Genomic DNA, 14,822 nt, shown 5'->3' with positions numbered 1-14,822 from the left:
GACAGTGGTGCAATCTCACAGGGAGCCTGACAGGATGTAGGTCTGCCTGATTTAGGTCTTCAAATAAAGACCTTGTGGCTCTAGAGCTGAGTCATAGTCCCAGCCCACTGCTAAGTGTAGCTCCTGGAACTGTTTTACCAGAAAGCCTGGCCAAAACATCTAGAAGGTTATTTAGCTCAGCAACACTTGAGCAAAATCCAGCAGGTAGACCTGATTATCAGCAGAGCAAACCCAGGGACCCTGTTCAGCCAGAGAACTTGGGGCATGGGTCAACTTGAGTTAAGACCAAAGAAACTTTCTGGCCTTGGAACCATATTTCCCACTCTGATCAGGCAAGAAAAGTAAAGTAATTCATAGCCCTACTCACATCCAAATACATAGCCTTCAGTCCACTCAACCATTGAATGTCCATATTGCACACAGAAGCTACACAGTCCCCCCAGCATCCATGTGTACTCTGATAACCTGAACAGAAAGCACAGACCAGGGCTTTCTCTGATATGCAGAGCAAAACCAGTGGCCCCAAGTATCAGGGAATTTGGTACATAGTCTTGCTTAATTCAGATTCTCAAACAATGAGCCATGCAGGTCCTTGGTGAGGCTGTTCTGCCCCACTAGGTCATGGAAGCTAATTTATATCCCCATCTATTATTCAGTATAGTTCCTAATCCTGAACAGCTAGTAAGCCCGACTAGAGAACCCAGGCAATTGTGGAGAGCATCCTACAGCCTTGCTTGGACAGGAAACAAAGCCAGGAGTTTTATCCAACTGTTCTCAGCCAGCAGTAGCCTCCCCTCCCCCACCTTAGAGCTTGGGAATGGGCCTCACTCATAAACCCTGACAGCAAGCTCCAACGTCCCAAGGACATTATAAGTGGACATATCCAGATGCCTAAACTGAACTGACTGGTGAAGAACTGTCTCTGACATAGTGAATCTGTAAAGTCTGAATGAAGATATGGCTTACTCAAGTGTACTGATATCAACACATGGAATCAAGGATCATGAAAAATCACATAAACATGAAAATACCAAAGAACTTAATAAATCTTTAGTAATTAACCCTAAAAAATGGAAATCTATGAACTATCTGACAAGGAATTCAAAATAATCTTCAAAAAGAAGTTTCATGAACCTTAAGAACACAGACAACTAAATGAGATTAGGGAAACAATGGATGAACAAAACAAGAAGTTCAATAAAATAGAAGCCATCAAAGAAGAAATAAGCCAAACATAAGTCCTAGAACTAAAAAGTACAATGACTTAACTGAGGAAATGATTAGAGAATTTCAAAAAGAGACTTGACCATGAAGAAGAAAGAACTGGTGACCTCAAAGACAGAATATTTGAAATTCTCCAGTTAGAAGGTCAATAAGAAAACAATGAAACAGAGCAAAGAAAGCCTACAGGATTTATAGGACAAAATCCAAAGAAACTATATCTGCATTATGGGAATTCTGGAAGGAAAAAGCATGAGAAAGAGACAGAAAGTATGCTTAAAGCAATAATGGCTGAAAACCTCTTGAACCTGGGAAAAGAAATGGACATCCAGATTCATGAGGCCCAAAGAACTCCCAATAGGTTGAACCTTAATAGGGCTACACCAAGACGCAATATAACTGAATTGTCAAAAGACAAAGACAAAGAATTTTGAAAGCTGTGAGAAAGAGACAAGTTACATATAAGGGAACCCCCATAAGACTACTGATGGATTTCTCAACAGAAACTATTAGATCAGGAGAGAATGAGATGATATATTTAAAATTTTGAAGGAAAAAAAAGCCTATCAACCAAGAATTCTATACTGGCAAAGATGTTCTTTAGAAATGAAGGAGAGAGAAAGACTCTATTGAATAAGTAAAAGCTAAGGGAGTTCATCACCACTAAATCTGCCTTACAAGAAATGCTAAAGGGAATTCTTTGAGGCGAAGTACTAATTAACCTCATAAAAATATAAGGAGGTAGTATAAACTCACTGGTATTAGTTAAGTATATAGTCAGAATTAAATTCTGCATTATGGTAATGGTAGTGCATAATTCACTTACAATTAAACTCTAAACTTACACCTAACCTCTAAAAGTTGAAAAAGAAATGTAAAAATAGTCACAGCTAAAATAATCTGATATTGGACTCACAATATAAAAATATGAACACAGTAATGTCAGTAACTTCAAATGTAAGGGGGAGGAAAAGTAAATGTGTAAAGTTTATAAATGCTATCAAAATTAAATTACCAGTTCAAAACAGAGTGTTCTAATTTAAATATATGTCATATAACCAATCATAATAACCACAAGGCAGAAACCTATAGCAATTACACAAAAGAGCATGACACAGTAGTTAAAGCATACTGATACCCAAGGGACATGAAAGCATAGAAAAAGAGAGCAGGACAAGAAATAAGAAACAACATATCTACAACAAATCTAGAAAAGCCAGAAAACTATTAGCAAAATGGCAATAGGAAATCCCTAACCATCAACGTTTATTTTAGACATGAATGGATAAAATTCTCTAATCAAGACACAGAATGTTTAAATGAATAAAAAAGCAAGATCCAATTATATGCTGCCTGCAAGAGACCACTTAAGCCTGAAAGGCCACAAACTTAGAGTGAGGGATCCTAATACTAAAGCCATAAAATGACATCATTAGGAAGACAAAACAAACTATGGTCTACTATCCCTGATGAATATAGATGTAAAATTATCAATAAAATACTAGCAAACCTAATTCAGTAGCACAATTAAAGGATTATTCATAATGATCAGATGGGATTTATCCCTGGGATGCAAAGATTGTTCAACATACACATGAATCAACATGATGCATCCCATTAACAGAATAAAAGAATCAGAGGATCATTTCAGATGCAGAAAAGCCATTTGATAAAATTCAACATCCATTTCTGACAAAAACTTTTTACAAATTAGGTATAAAATAAATGTGTCTCAACATAATAAAAGCCATATATGACAAGCCCACAGCTAACATCATACTTAATGGTGAAAGGCCAAAAGCTTTTCTCTAAGATTAGGAACAAGAGAATACCCCTTCTCCACTCCCATCCAACATAGTACTAGAAATCCTAGCCAAACCAACTAGGCAAGAAACAGGAATAAGAGGCACTGGAATTGGAAAAGAGGAAGTAAGACTGTCTCTATTTGCAGGTGACATGATTTTATATATAGAAAATTCTGGGGGATCCCTGGGTGGCGCAGCGGTTTGGCGCCTGCCTTTGGCCCAGGGCGCGATCCTGGAGACCCGGGATCGAATCCCACATCGGGCTCCCTGCATGGAGCCTGCTTCTCCCTCTGCCTGTGTCTCTGCCTCTCTCTCTCTCTCTGTGACTATCATAAATAAATAAAATCTTTAAAAAAAAAAAAAAAAAAAAAAAAAAAGAAAATTCTGGAAAAACTGAACCAAAAAAACTCTTAGATTTAATCAACAAATTTCATAAAGTTGCAGGGTACAAAATTAACATGCAAAAAGTAGTAGCATTTTTATATACTAACAAATTATTTGAAAAGAAAGTAAAGAAAATAGTCCTATTTACACTACCATCAAAAGCAATAAAATACTTTGAAATAAATTTAACCAGAGAAAAAAGATTGCTACACTGAAAACTATATGACATTGATGAAAAAAATCAAAGATGACACAAATAAATGTAAAGGAATCCTATGTTCATAGATCAGAATAAATAATATTGTTAAATGGTCATAGTGCCCAAAGATATCTATAGTTTTAATGCAGTCCCTTTCAAGGAAACAGTGGCATTTTCTTTTCAAAAGTAGAAAAAAAAACCCTAAAATTTTTCTAGAATCCGAAAGACCCTGAAGAGTCACAGCAATCCTGATAAAGAACAAAGCAGGAGGCATCATACTTCCTGATTTCAAGTATACTATAAGGCTATAGTAATCAAAATGATATGTACTGGCATAAAAACAGACACAAAGATCTGAGGAACAGAATCAGGAGCCCAGAAATAAGCCATGTATATAAAGACAACTAGTATTTGACAAGGGAGCTAAGAATACTCCATTAAAAACATAGTCGTCAAAAAAATTAGATATTCCTACGTAAAAGAGTGAAACTAGACTGCCCTACACTAGTCACAAAAATTAACTCAAAATGGATTGAAGACTTAACTATAATATCTGAAACCATAAAACCTTTAGAAGAAAACATAGGCAGTAAGCTCCTTGACATCAATATTAGCAATTATTTTTTAAAATAATACACCTAATACACAAGCAACAACAAGAAATTAACAAGTGAGACTTGTTAAAAAGCTAAAAAGTTTCTGCAAAGCAAAAATATCCATCAACAAAATGAAAATACAACCTACATAATGGGAAAACATATTTGGCAAACCACATAACTAATAAAGGGGTAATAACCAAAATATATCAAGAACTCATAAACTAAAAAAAAAAAAAAAAAAAGAACTCATAAACTCATTAACAATGCCCCTCCAAATAATCCAATAAATGGGCAAAGGACCTGAATCAACATTTTTTCAAAACTACATAAATGATCAACAAGTACATGAAAAGGTGCTCAACATTACTAATCATAAGAGAAAGACAAATTAAAGCCACAATGAGATATCTTCTTACACCAGTCAGAATGGCTATCCTCGTGAAGAAGACATAAATTCTGACAAGGATGTGGCAAAAAGGTAATCTTCGTGCATTGTTGGTGGGAGTATAAATTTTAAAAACACTGTATAAAACAATATGGAGTTTTCTCAATAATTAAATATTGAACTACCATATATGATCTAGCAATTCCACTGCTGGAAATATATTTGAAGGAAATGAAAGCACTATCTAAAAGAAATACTTGGATCCCCATTTTCATAGTAGTAAGATTTATAATACCCAAGACATGGAAGCAACCTACGTGTTCACTGATGGATGAATAGATGAAGTGGTGGGCAAGCAAGCATGCATGCACACGCGCACATACACACAATGGCATATTTTTCAGCCCTAAAAAAGAAAGAAATCCTGCCATTTGTGACATAACCTTGAGGTTATGATTACTGAAATAAGTCAGAGGCCAAAAAAAAAAAAAAAAAAAAAAACAAGTTCGAGAAAGACAAATACTATGTGATCTTGCTTAGATATAAAACCTTAAAAAATGGAAAAAAAAAAAAAAAAACAACCAAACTCTTTGAAAAAGACATCAGACTTACGGCTACTAGAGATGAGTGGGGAGGGAAAGGGGGGTTGGATTTAGGTGGTCAAAATGTATAAACGTCCAGTTATAAATAAATACTGGGGATATAACGTGCAACCTAATAACTATAGTCAATATTGCTATATGGTGTATTTGATAGTTGTTAAGAGTAGATCCTAAGATTTCTTATCGCAAAGAAAAAATTTTAATTAAAAAAATATGAAATGATGGATATTAACTAAACTTCCTCTTCATCGTTTCACAGTACGTGTAAGTTGAATCATGCTGTCCACTTTCACAGGGCTGTATGCCATTTATATATCTTAATAAACTGGAAAATAAAATAAATATGCATATCTTCCTTCTAGTAATTCTTATTTCCTCAATTAATTCTAATAATTGCAATTCACTTCTTAAAACATCAGGGACATTTTGTGTGGATAGTTTTAATTTGCCATAGATGTCTAGATAGAACACAAATGATTATACTAAAATTGTTTCCTAAACCCTTTTTTCCATTAACATTTAGAATTAGGGGTGTAAATGTGCAAAATTCTGTGTCCTTTACTTTTCAAATGACTACATACACGGTGTCAGTATTAGAGTCCTACTTGGGTTGGCGACAGTAATAACGAAGCCAGCCTCAAACTGAATCCTGGTTTTGCCACCTCCCACTGTGTGACCTTGAGCATCTTACTCAGCCTGTCCCTACCTCGATAATCATCTATAAACTGAGAAGAACATTAGGGCCATCCTGCAGAGTTGTCGCAAGGATTGAGTTATTACATGTGAGGTGTACACTATGCCTAACACATAGTGGAAACGATGGGAGTTTTAATATTATAATGACAATGAGACTGATAGCAGTGATGAAGATAAACATGTCATGGAGAACAGAGAAAGAGGAAAACTTTCCTGATCTCTGTCAGGAGAAAGGAGATGGGGTGGGGTGGGGGTGGGGGTGGGGGCAGACAGACAAGTGTCTAATTGTAATCCCAAAGCAAACTGCAATGAGCACTGCAGTGGAGGTATAAGTAGGATGACCACCCATCCCAGGACAGTTCCAGTTTTTCCCTGTTTTCCCAGCGTAGTTTATTAATTTTATCCACTGCACCTTCAGAACTGACCTACGGTCACTGTAGATAAAAGCCTCCTGGTATGAGAGGCCAGGGGATGGACTTAAGGCCTCGTGAAGGGAAGACATTTGAGCTGATTCAATAAAAGGAACAGTTAGAAAACAGCAACCATTTCTCTGTTCCTTGCCAAGCTCCTCCTAAAAGGGACCTGGATGGAGGAAATTTAAGTTTTCCTTGTATTTTCAGCAGAGCAGAAAATGGAAAAAAAGAAAATTGAAACAAGACTGTATTGGTTTCCTCTTGCTACAGCAAATTGCCACCAAATTAGTGGCCCAAAGCAATACCAACTATTCTCCTACAATTTTGGGGTCAGAAGATGGGTCTCTGGGACTGCATGTCACCTGGAGGCTCTAGGGGAGAATCTATTTCCTTGCTTTTCAAGTTTCTGGAGGTTGCCTACGTTTCTTGTCTCACAGACCTTTCTCTCTGCAGCCTAACCTCTCCTCTAGGACATCAACTTTCATCTTTACAGTTTCTATATATATTGGCCCTCCTGATTCCCTCAGGACCTTTGTGATTACATTGGGCCTAGCCAGATAGGCTAGGCTGCTGTCCCCCATGCTAAGATCCTTAACACAATCACATCTGCAAGGTTTTCTATTCTGTGCAATGTGTCCACTGGTTCCAGGTTTTGGATCATAGACATCTTTGGGGAGCCGTTACTCTGCTTACCACAGAGACTTACTGTTTTCATTGCTTTGGTGTCAAGAGTACAGTACTTGGACCAACCTATTAAAAATGAAAGGTTCAGTATTTTAGCAACCTCAGGCACATGGCTCAGTCAGCTAATTACAATGTCCAAAACGAGAATTAGGAACTCATTTACTGAGGAAAAAAAGGGCTCTGGACTTCAGTGTGACTTTTAGATTTATCTCTAAACTAGGAGAATACCAGTGTAGGAAATGGTCATTATCTGAGACACAGAGAGAGGCAGAGACACAGGCAGAGGAAGAAGCAGGCTCCATGCAGGGAGGACTCGATCCTGGGACCCCAGGATCACGCCCTGGACTGAAGGTGGTGCTAAACTGCTGAGCCACCCAGGCTGCCCCTGGAAAAGGCTTTTAAAATGAGTCCTTTTAAAATAGGGAGAAAAATGCATAACAGATAATGAAAAAGTTAACTAGATGTGTTCGTGATAGATGAAATTTAAGGTTCTGAAAAACAATATACAGCTTATATTTAACAAAATTTAGATTACATTTCAATTGTGCTTTAATTTGTTGAACAAAGAATAAAGGGATATATGCTTTGGGTAGAGCATTTTTCCAAATAAACAAGTAAATGTGATAGAGTCTGATTGCCATCATGTTAGGCTTTTACAGAATGATCTTAAAGAGATATTTTGAAAATATATTAGCTTACCAAATTTCCCAAGCATCTCTCTCAATAACTCCTCCCTGAATAATTCATTTTGTTATTATTCTTATAATTATTTTTCTTTATTTGTTAACAGTTCTTATTCGACCAGAACACATCATTTCTATATCAGGTTTGAGTATAGTATTTTTCCTTCATTATTTTCATCAATTGTGTTAATTCTCATTCTCAATAACATTGGTAATTTGACTTCACAGTTAATTTGAGTACATTTGTGTAGAACTTCAGATAATAAAAGGCAAAGACAATAATTAAAAGCCTGGATGGATGAAGGTATTTCTGTCCTGTGATGCAATGTGCTCCTATTAACAGAAGAGGGATGTTTGAACAGGGACTAACTAAATAAAAAGTTCTAAGTAAATTTTCTGTGTCAGGATGACTTTTTCTTCCCTATGCAATACTTTCGATATTTTTCAAATAATAAAACCAAGGTAAAAAAATCCAGGCTTTTACTTGAATATAGTTGTAATAATTTGAAAAACATATTGGGGTCTCAAAATCACATTAAGTTTGGCTTAAAATTGTATTCCTTATTTTATTGTTAAGTGCATATAGAAGAGAAGGGATTCATTTCTAATAATTTACTTTTCTTACATACAAGCTCCTTAAGGACAGTAATTAGGTCTATATTTTTCATGATTTGTCCCCAGCACTAAGATGGTACCTAATAAAGAGCACTCATTCAGTACTGGGGTGGGGGGGAAGCACGATGTGAGGTTTGTTTGTTTTTTGTTTTTACGATGTGAGTTTTTTTAAAGGGTGATTCCGTTGAGAAAACATTAACTAAACTGCAGTATTTACCACAGAGAATTTGCTATCCAGATATCAACAAAAATCCCTTGAGGAAGTAGAATTAAAATATTTTATTACTAGTATTTCAATAGAAAAAGTATAATATCTAACTTCTTTTCCTTTTACTATGAAAACAGTACTGGCCATAATTCAAACTCAGTATTTCCCATAATTTCTCCATAGAAGAAAGTAATATTCATGAGAGAAAGGTAGAAAAAAAGGAATTTTGGGGGGTCAAATTTGGAAATGAATGGCATACTAGATCCTCCCCTTAGAATTTTAAAGATACCTATACGTCCTGATGCAAAACAAAGCTTTTTTTTTTTTTTAACATTTGCTATACTCACTGAGTAAGAGAGGCTCTGTACCTCTCAAACACCTACTGCTACACAATAAGTATATTAAGAACATTATTTTAGGAAGTATTTTTTCTTTTTGTCTTTTTCTCACCTCACTTCTCTTTTTTTTTTTTTTTTTTTTTAAATTTTTTTGAATTTTTATTTATTTATGATAGTCACAGAGAGAGAGAGAGAGGCAGAGACACAGGCAGAGGGAGAAGCAGGCTCCATGCACCGGGAGCCCGATGTGGGATTCGATCCTGGGTCTCCGGGATCGTGCCCTGGGCCAAAGGCAGGCGCCAAACCGCTGCGCCACCCAGGGTTCCCTCACTTCTCTTTTACTACATGTTTTAAGAATTTGGTTAAGTAGAGAAAGAAGGTTAAAAAAAAAAACAGGAAAAGAGGTGAAGAAAGAGAGGAGAAAAACAGGAAGAGGACAAATGTTGAACAAATATAGAGTAGATAGGTAGACGGGAGGCTACACTCTTGAGCCATGGTTGCTCGGTCAGGAGAGACCTGGAGGTAATAACTTTTGGAAGAAGATGTGAGTGGTCATCGTTTACGGGGAGACTTTTGTGGAAGGAGACTCTCCCAATGTCTCGTGATCTGGTCACAAGTATCTGTGGTTGTTTGCAGAGAACAGCTAGTTGGTATTTTGGGCTTTCCACTCTCAGAAAGCCCCCGAGATTCTTAGCAAATGACTCTTCACGCCCACAGAGTTTTGCAAACCAGGGAGTCAACAGGAGGCCAAGATTTCCTGATTAAACTTGGAGTTATTGAACTACAGAGCCCACTTAAATGATCCTTCAAGAGTTATTATGAGATTCTATATGTGTCTGCATGTAAATAGGTGTGTGCAAAATATATAGTGTATATATTATATGTTTGTATGGTTTAAAGAAGACTAAAATGGATTCTTGTGTTGTCTGTATTATCTAAAGTTAGTATCTTTGGAGCCTCCATATACCTAATCCTGATCACAGCTCATCCTCTCCAGAGCTATCCTGGATCCTAAAGTTTATAGTTGTCAATTGTTGTGTTACTTTATTGACTTACCGCACATGTACATAGTCTTTATACATTGCTCAGTTTTTCTTATTTTTGAAATAATATATGATATAGGGCCTCAAATTGCATGTGTTCCTTTAGGGCTTCCTTTTTGTTGTTGTTGCTCAATGTTGTTTGTGAGGTTCATGCATGTTGACATGTGTATACAACCCTTGTTCATTTTCACAGAATTTTAATTCTATGACCATATAATAATTTATGTAGTCATTCTTCATTGCTAAACAGTTTGATCATTTCCTCTTCTCTCATCAGTACTGCCATGAAAATGCTCATCTTGAGCTTATACTTAGGAAGTAGAATTATAGAGTACAAGCAGAGTCACAGCTTGAAGAATTATCTAGTATGAGCATAGCCACATCTTGAACTCCGCTAAATGTGAAATTGTTTTTCAAGGTGGGTGTAGCAATTTGTCCTCCTACCAGCATTTATAAAACTTGCAGTTTATTCACATCCCCAAGAACACTTGGTATTGTTCAACTTGCAGCCAATTTGCAGCAGGGTAGTAAATGTACTCCCAGATCAGCTGCTGGGAGGCAGAGCTTGTGGAATTTTGAGTTTACCCTCAAAGAACACCCCTGTGCTCTAGCTTCCTTGGGAGGCAGCAGGAGTTCAGACCCAGCCGCTGTGGTGTATGGTGGCCTGTTTTTGGAAACAATGTCTGTGAAAATAACTATTAACCTAGGATCTATATCCTTGAAGCTGAAACTGGTCCTCAATCCATCCTGGGCAGGTATCGGGACCAGCAAGAATACTTGTGAAGGAGGAGATGAGCGTTACCTGATAGTGTAAGATGCCCATGACCAAACCAGTGGTCGCTGTGGGTCAGTCTTCCTTACAGACCTCTCTCCCTGTGTGGTACATGGAAGCAGAACTACTTCCTTTGTATTGAGTGAGCCCTTTGGTTCTTCAACAATTCAGTGTGGGGTTGGGCTCGGAGTGTAGCAAGACATCTTAAAAAGGGAAATAGAGGAACAAATGTATAGAAGGAGCCTTGAAAACTCAAACAACTAACTAGAACATAAGGAGTGGGATGGTATTTATGTTGCAAGCAAGTGAAACAGGTGAGGCTAAATTTATACCATTTGGGGATATAAAAAAAACCCTTGCCTTCTCCCTTATTTTATACTAAGTCTGATATAACCTTTTCTGACAAGCTGCACCATAACCCATCCTTCTTACCCTTAGCCAGCCTTATTTCTCTCAACCCCCTCCAAAACTGTCACCTTGTCTTGTCAGTCTGACATTCTCAGAGTAGTGGGAATACGTCAAGACTTCATTGTTTTTTCTTCTCTTTAGAATGACCTCTCCTCATTCTGTTCTCTGTGTAAGTCATCTGAGATTATGCTTCAAACTGTACCTTAAAACCACCATTGGTACGAGCCTCCACCATTCTTGCTTACAGAAATTAAGATATCTGTAGAGACTTCTATTTTTCTAGAGATTTCTAACATTTGCTTGTGGTAGATTATGAAATATGTGTCATTGGACTTACCCTTCAGACTCCAAGGGAGCAAAACCTCAAGTGAGGCTCTCAGAGGTCAAACTCCATTTCCAAATCCCTTCCTGCCATTAGCTGAACATGGCCCTGTGACACTGACACAGTGACCGATGGCTGTTCTTTCTGGAAGAACTTGTTCTTTCTGGTGCAACTGGACGTAGAACAGCACTGCTAGCTTTGCTGGAAGCCTGAGCAATGACTTCATTCTTATGGAAGCTTTTCTCCATGATGGGAAAGAGGACTGCTGTCACCCTCAGCTCCTTATCTCCATAGTTTATGAATTAAAAGTAAGAGAGCCTCTCTCTTTCCCGATTTCTAGCTAATCTCATGAAGGACTCAGATGCACTTGTCTACCCATTAGATTACCATACTCATTGACTAGATAGGTTATCCTGATGAGCCAGGCCAAACCGCCTGCTAGGAGAGGGTGGGGTTAGGTGATTGACAGGCCCCCTCAGAGCCACTATGAAAGGAAGAGGAACATTTCCTCAGTGGACATAGTGATGAAGTGTGAACATGTGTGGGCATGTATGCATGTACACACACACATATACACACATGGTCCAGTAGGCCCCTCTAAAATAAGCCCTGTTAGGGATCCTACGCTAGAGACTTCCATGTCTCCATGTATAACAGAAACCTGAAATGGTTCTTCTGGCATGAACCCAACAAATTATGACTTTAATTTTTCCCTCAGTACCAGAATGGCTGCTTAGAAATGTAATAGAATTAAGAATACAATGTGCCTGAAAAGACACTTTTACCTGATAACTTAGACTTTGGCACACTCAAATGTTGCTCCCTGGCCCAGCGTCCCTTACTGAGAGGAATTTCTTTCTGAGGAACTCAGGCCTGAGAAAAGCAAGATTCACTCGGTCCCACTCTGGTCAGTCAGTTAGGGTTTCATGCCTTCAAATCCCAGTCATCAAAGTGTCATACTGATTTCTCCTAGGAGGCTCCTGTGGATAAATGTGCACACAGAGTAGAGGTGCCCACTAAAGCTACCCACTGACACCCAAAGCCTAACTTTGGAATTCAACGGTGCCTCACTCCACTGTGTTCGATATAAACTGAACCCCATGTTCCAAGACTCCAAAAAGGTCTCTTACTATTTTCCCTCAGGGCCAGTTAAGGTCTCTCCTAAATCTTTGTCTTGCTATATTTTGCTATATTTTTTCTCTGAACTGTTATATATTTATAGTCTTATGCAGGCAAAACATATAATGGCTACTTGCTCTCTAGGTCAACCACGGGCTACATCTACTGCACAGACTACCATGTGGTTCTTCCTGTTGCCCTCTTCTGTTGACCCTCCTTCCTTGCTTTCCCTCATGACCTCATTAGCTGAAGCTACAGAGAGCCAAAGAGAGCATGGCTCAGCCACCAGAGTAGCTTCTGTGAGCTGTTCCTAGTGGGGGAACTCTTATGTTTAACTTAAAAAGTAGTCATACATATATACGGACCACCTCTTCTCCATCCTTTCACCTATCAGTGGCCACTTCAGCTGCTTCCACGATTTGGCTATTGTAAATGATGCTGCAATAAGCATAAAGGTGCATATATCCCTTCGAATTAATGTTTTTTTTATTTTGGGGGTTATTTTTATATATAGATTTTTGTTTTGAGCTCACAATGTTCACATAGTTCAGAAAATAATTGAAAGTTAGTTTCTTGAGGAATGGAGTGAATCTCTCTGCAACACCCCCTCTCTTTTCTCTCTTGACTTTCTTAGCATGACAAGTTTACGGATTCTTTTAAGCCAATGTTTCTCAAATTATTTCAATATATTGACAATTCGTTCTGTAAGATGCCTCTCAAAAAATATTTTGAGATTTACAAAGTAGGCTAGCATAATAAAGATTCTGAATGTGCCAGCACTAAAGAAAACTGTTTAACTTAGTGCTTCCCAAACTTCTTTGGCCAGAGAACAGTTCTATATGAAAGAGTTACTAAAATCTTGTAAATCTAGTAGCTTGAGGAACAAAGTATGGGAAATACTGACCAATAAAAAGATGTGGACTGGGGGATCCCTGGGTGGCTCAGCGGTTTGGTGCCTGCCTTTTGCCCAGGGTGTGATCCCGGAGTCCCGGGATCGAGTCCTGTGTCCGGCGCCCCGTGTGGAGCCTGTTTCTCCCTCCACCTGTGTCTGCCTCTCTCTCTCTCTATGTCTATCATGAATAAATAAAATCTTAAAAAAAAAAAAAAAAGGATGTGGACTTCCTTTCGATGGCAATGGCATCTTTGAAATGTTTGGCCAAAAGACACTATTTTCATGCAAGATGGAGAGAAAAGAATGGAAGTATCAGGCTGGTGTAGGAACAAGACCATTTACCCGGGAGCTCAGCCATCTGGACCCTAGATCTATCACAGCACAGTTAATGCACAACTTTCACTCTCGACTCTATACTGCCTTTTTGTTTTTCCTTTAGTGCATTTCTTGTTTATTTTTAATTCTATTTGGTTGTGTTGCCTGCCTTTAGGTTGTTTTAAATTCATTTTTTCATTTACTAAATGAAAGTTTATTGAAAACATTATGTATAGGCTCTGTGCTAGATGTAGGAATAAAAATTTAATCATAAATAAATGAACAATGCTTTTTTTTTTTAATTTTCTAGTCCACTGGGGATTTGAGATAAGCAAGCGAGCTATGTAACAAAATACCATAAAGCAGATTCTAAGGAACCTCAGTGTTATCACAAGCTTCAATGATCAGTTAAGATTTCTTAGAAAACATCATATCAAAGACTTGGATGAACGGGTGATGGTGAGGTGACCACCCATCAGGGAGAAGCATTCCAAGTAGGGAGACTAGTGTGTGATCTGGTGGTAGGAGGAGAGAGAAAACGTGCTGGGTTCAAACTAGCAGACCAAACAGTATGGCTGTAGCATAGAAGGAATATGGGGAGGAGAGAAGCGAATAGGGGAAGCAGGAATTTAGGCACAGCCTAGCAAGCCATTTTTAAGAGCTGACATGATCTATTCATGGAAGAACAAATATTGTTAAAACATACATGCTACCCAAAGCAGTCCACACATTTAATGCAATCCCTATCAAAATACCAATAGCATTTTTCACAGAACTAGAACAAACGATCCTAAAATTAGCAGACAATCATGAAAGACCCAGAATAGCCATAGCAATCTTGAAAAAGACAAAACTGGAGGTATCACAATTCTGACATCAAGTTATATTATAAAGCTGTAGTCATCAAAACAATATGGCACTGGCATAAATAAACACGTAGGTCAATAGAACAGAACAGAAAACCCAGAAATAATCCCACAATTATATGGTTATTTAATCTTTGGCAAAGCAGGAAAGAATATGTAACAGGAAAAAGATGGTCTCTTCAACACATGTTGCTGGGAAAATTGGATAGCAACATGCAGATGAATAAAACTGGACCACTTTCTCATACCATAC

The sequence above is a fragment of the Canis aureus genome, chromosome 21, assembly GCF_053574225.1.
Source record: "Canis aureus isolate CA01 chromosome 21, VMU_Caureus_v.1.0, whole genome shotgun sequence".
In the NCBI taxonomy this organism is placed as follows: domain Eukaryota; kingdom Metazoa; phylum Chordata; class Mammalia; order Carnivora; family Canidae; genus Canis; species Canis aureus.
Note: the sequence above shows the minus strand (reverse complement) of the source record.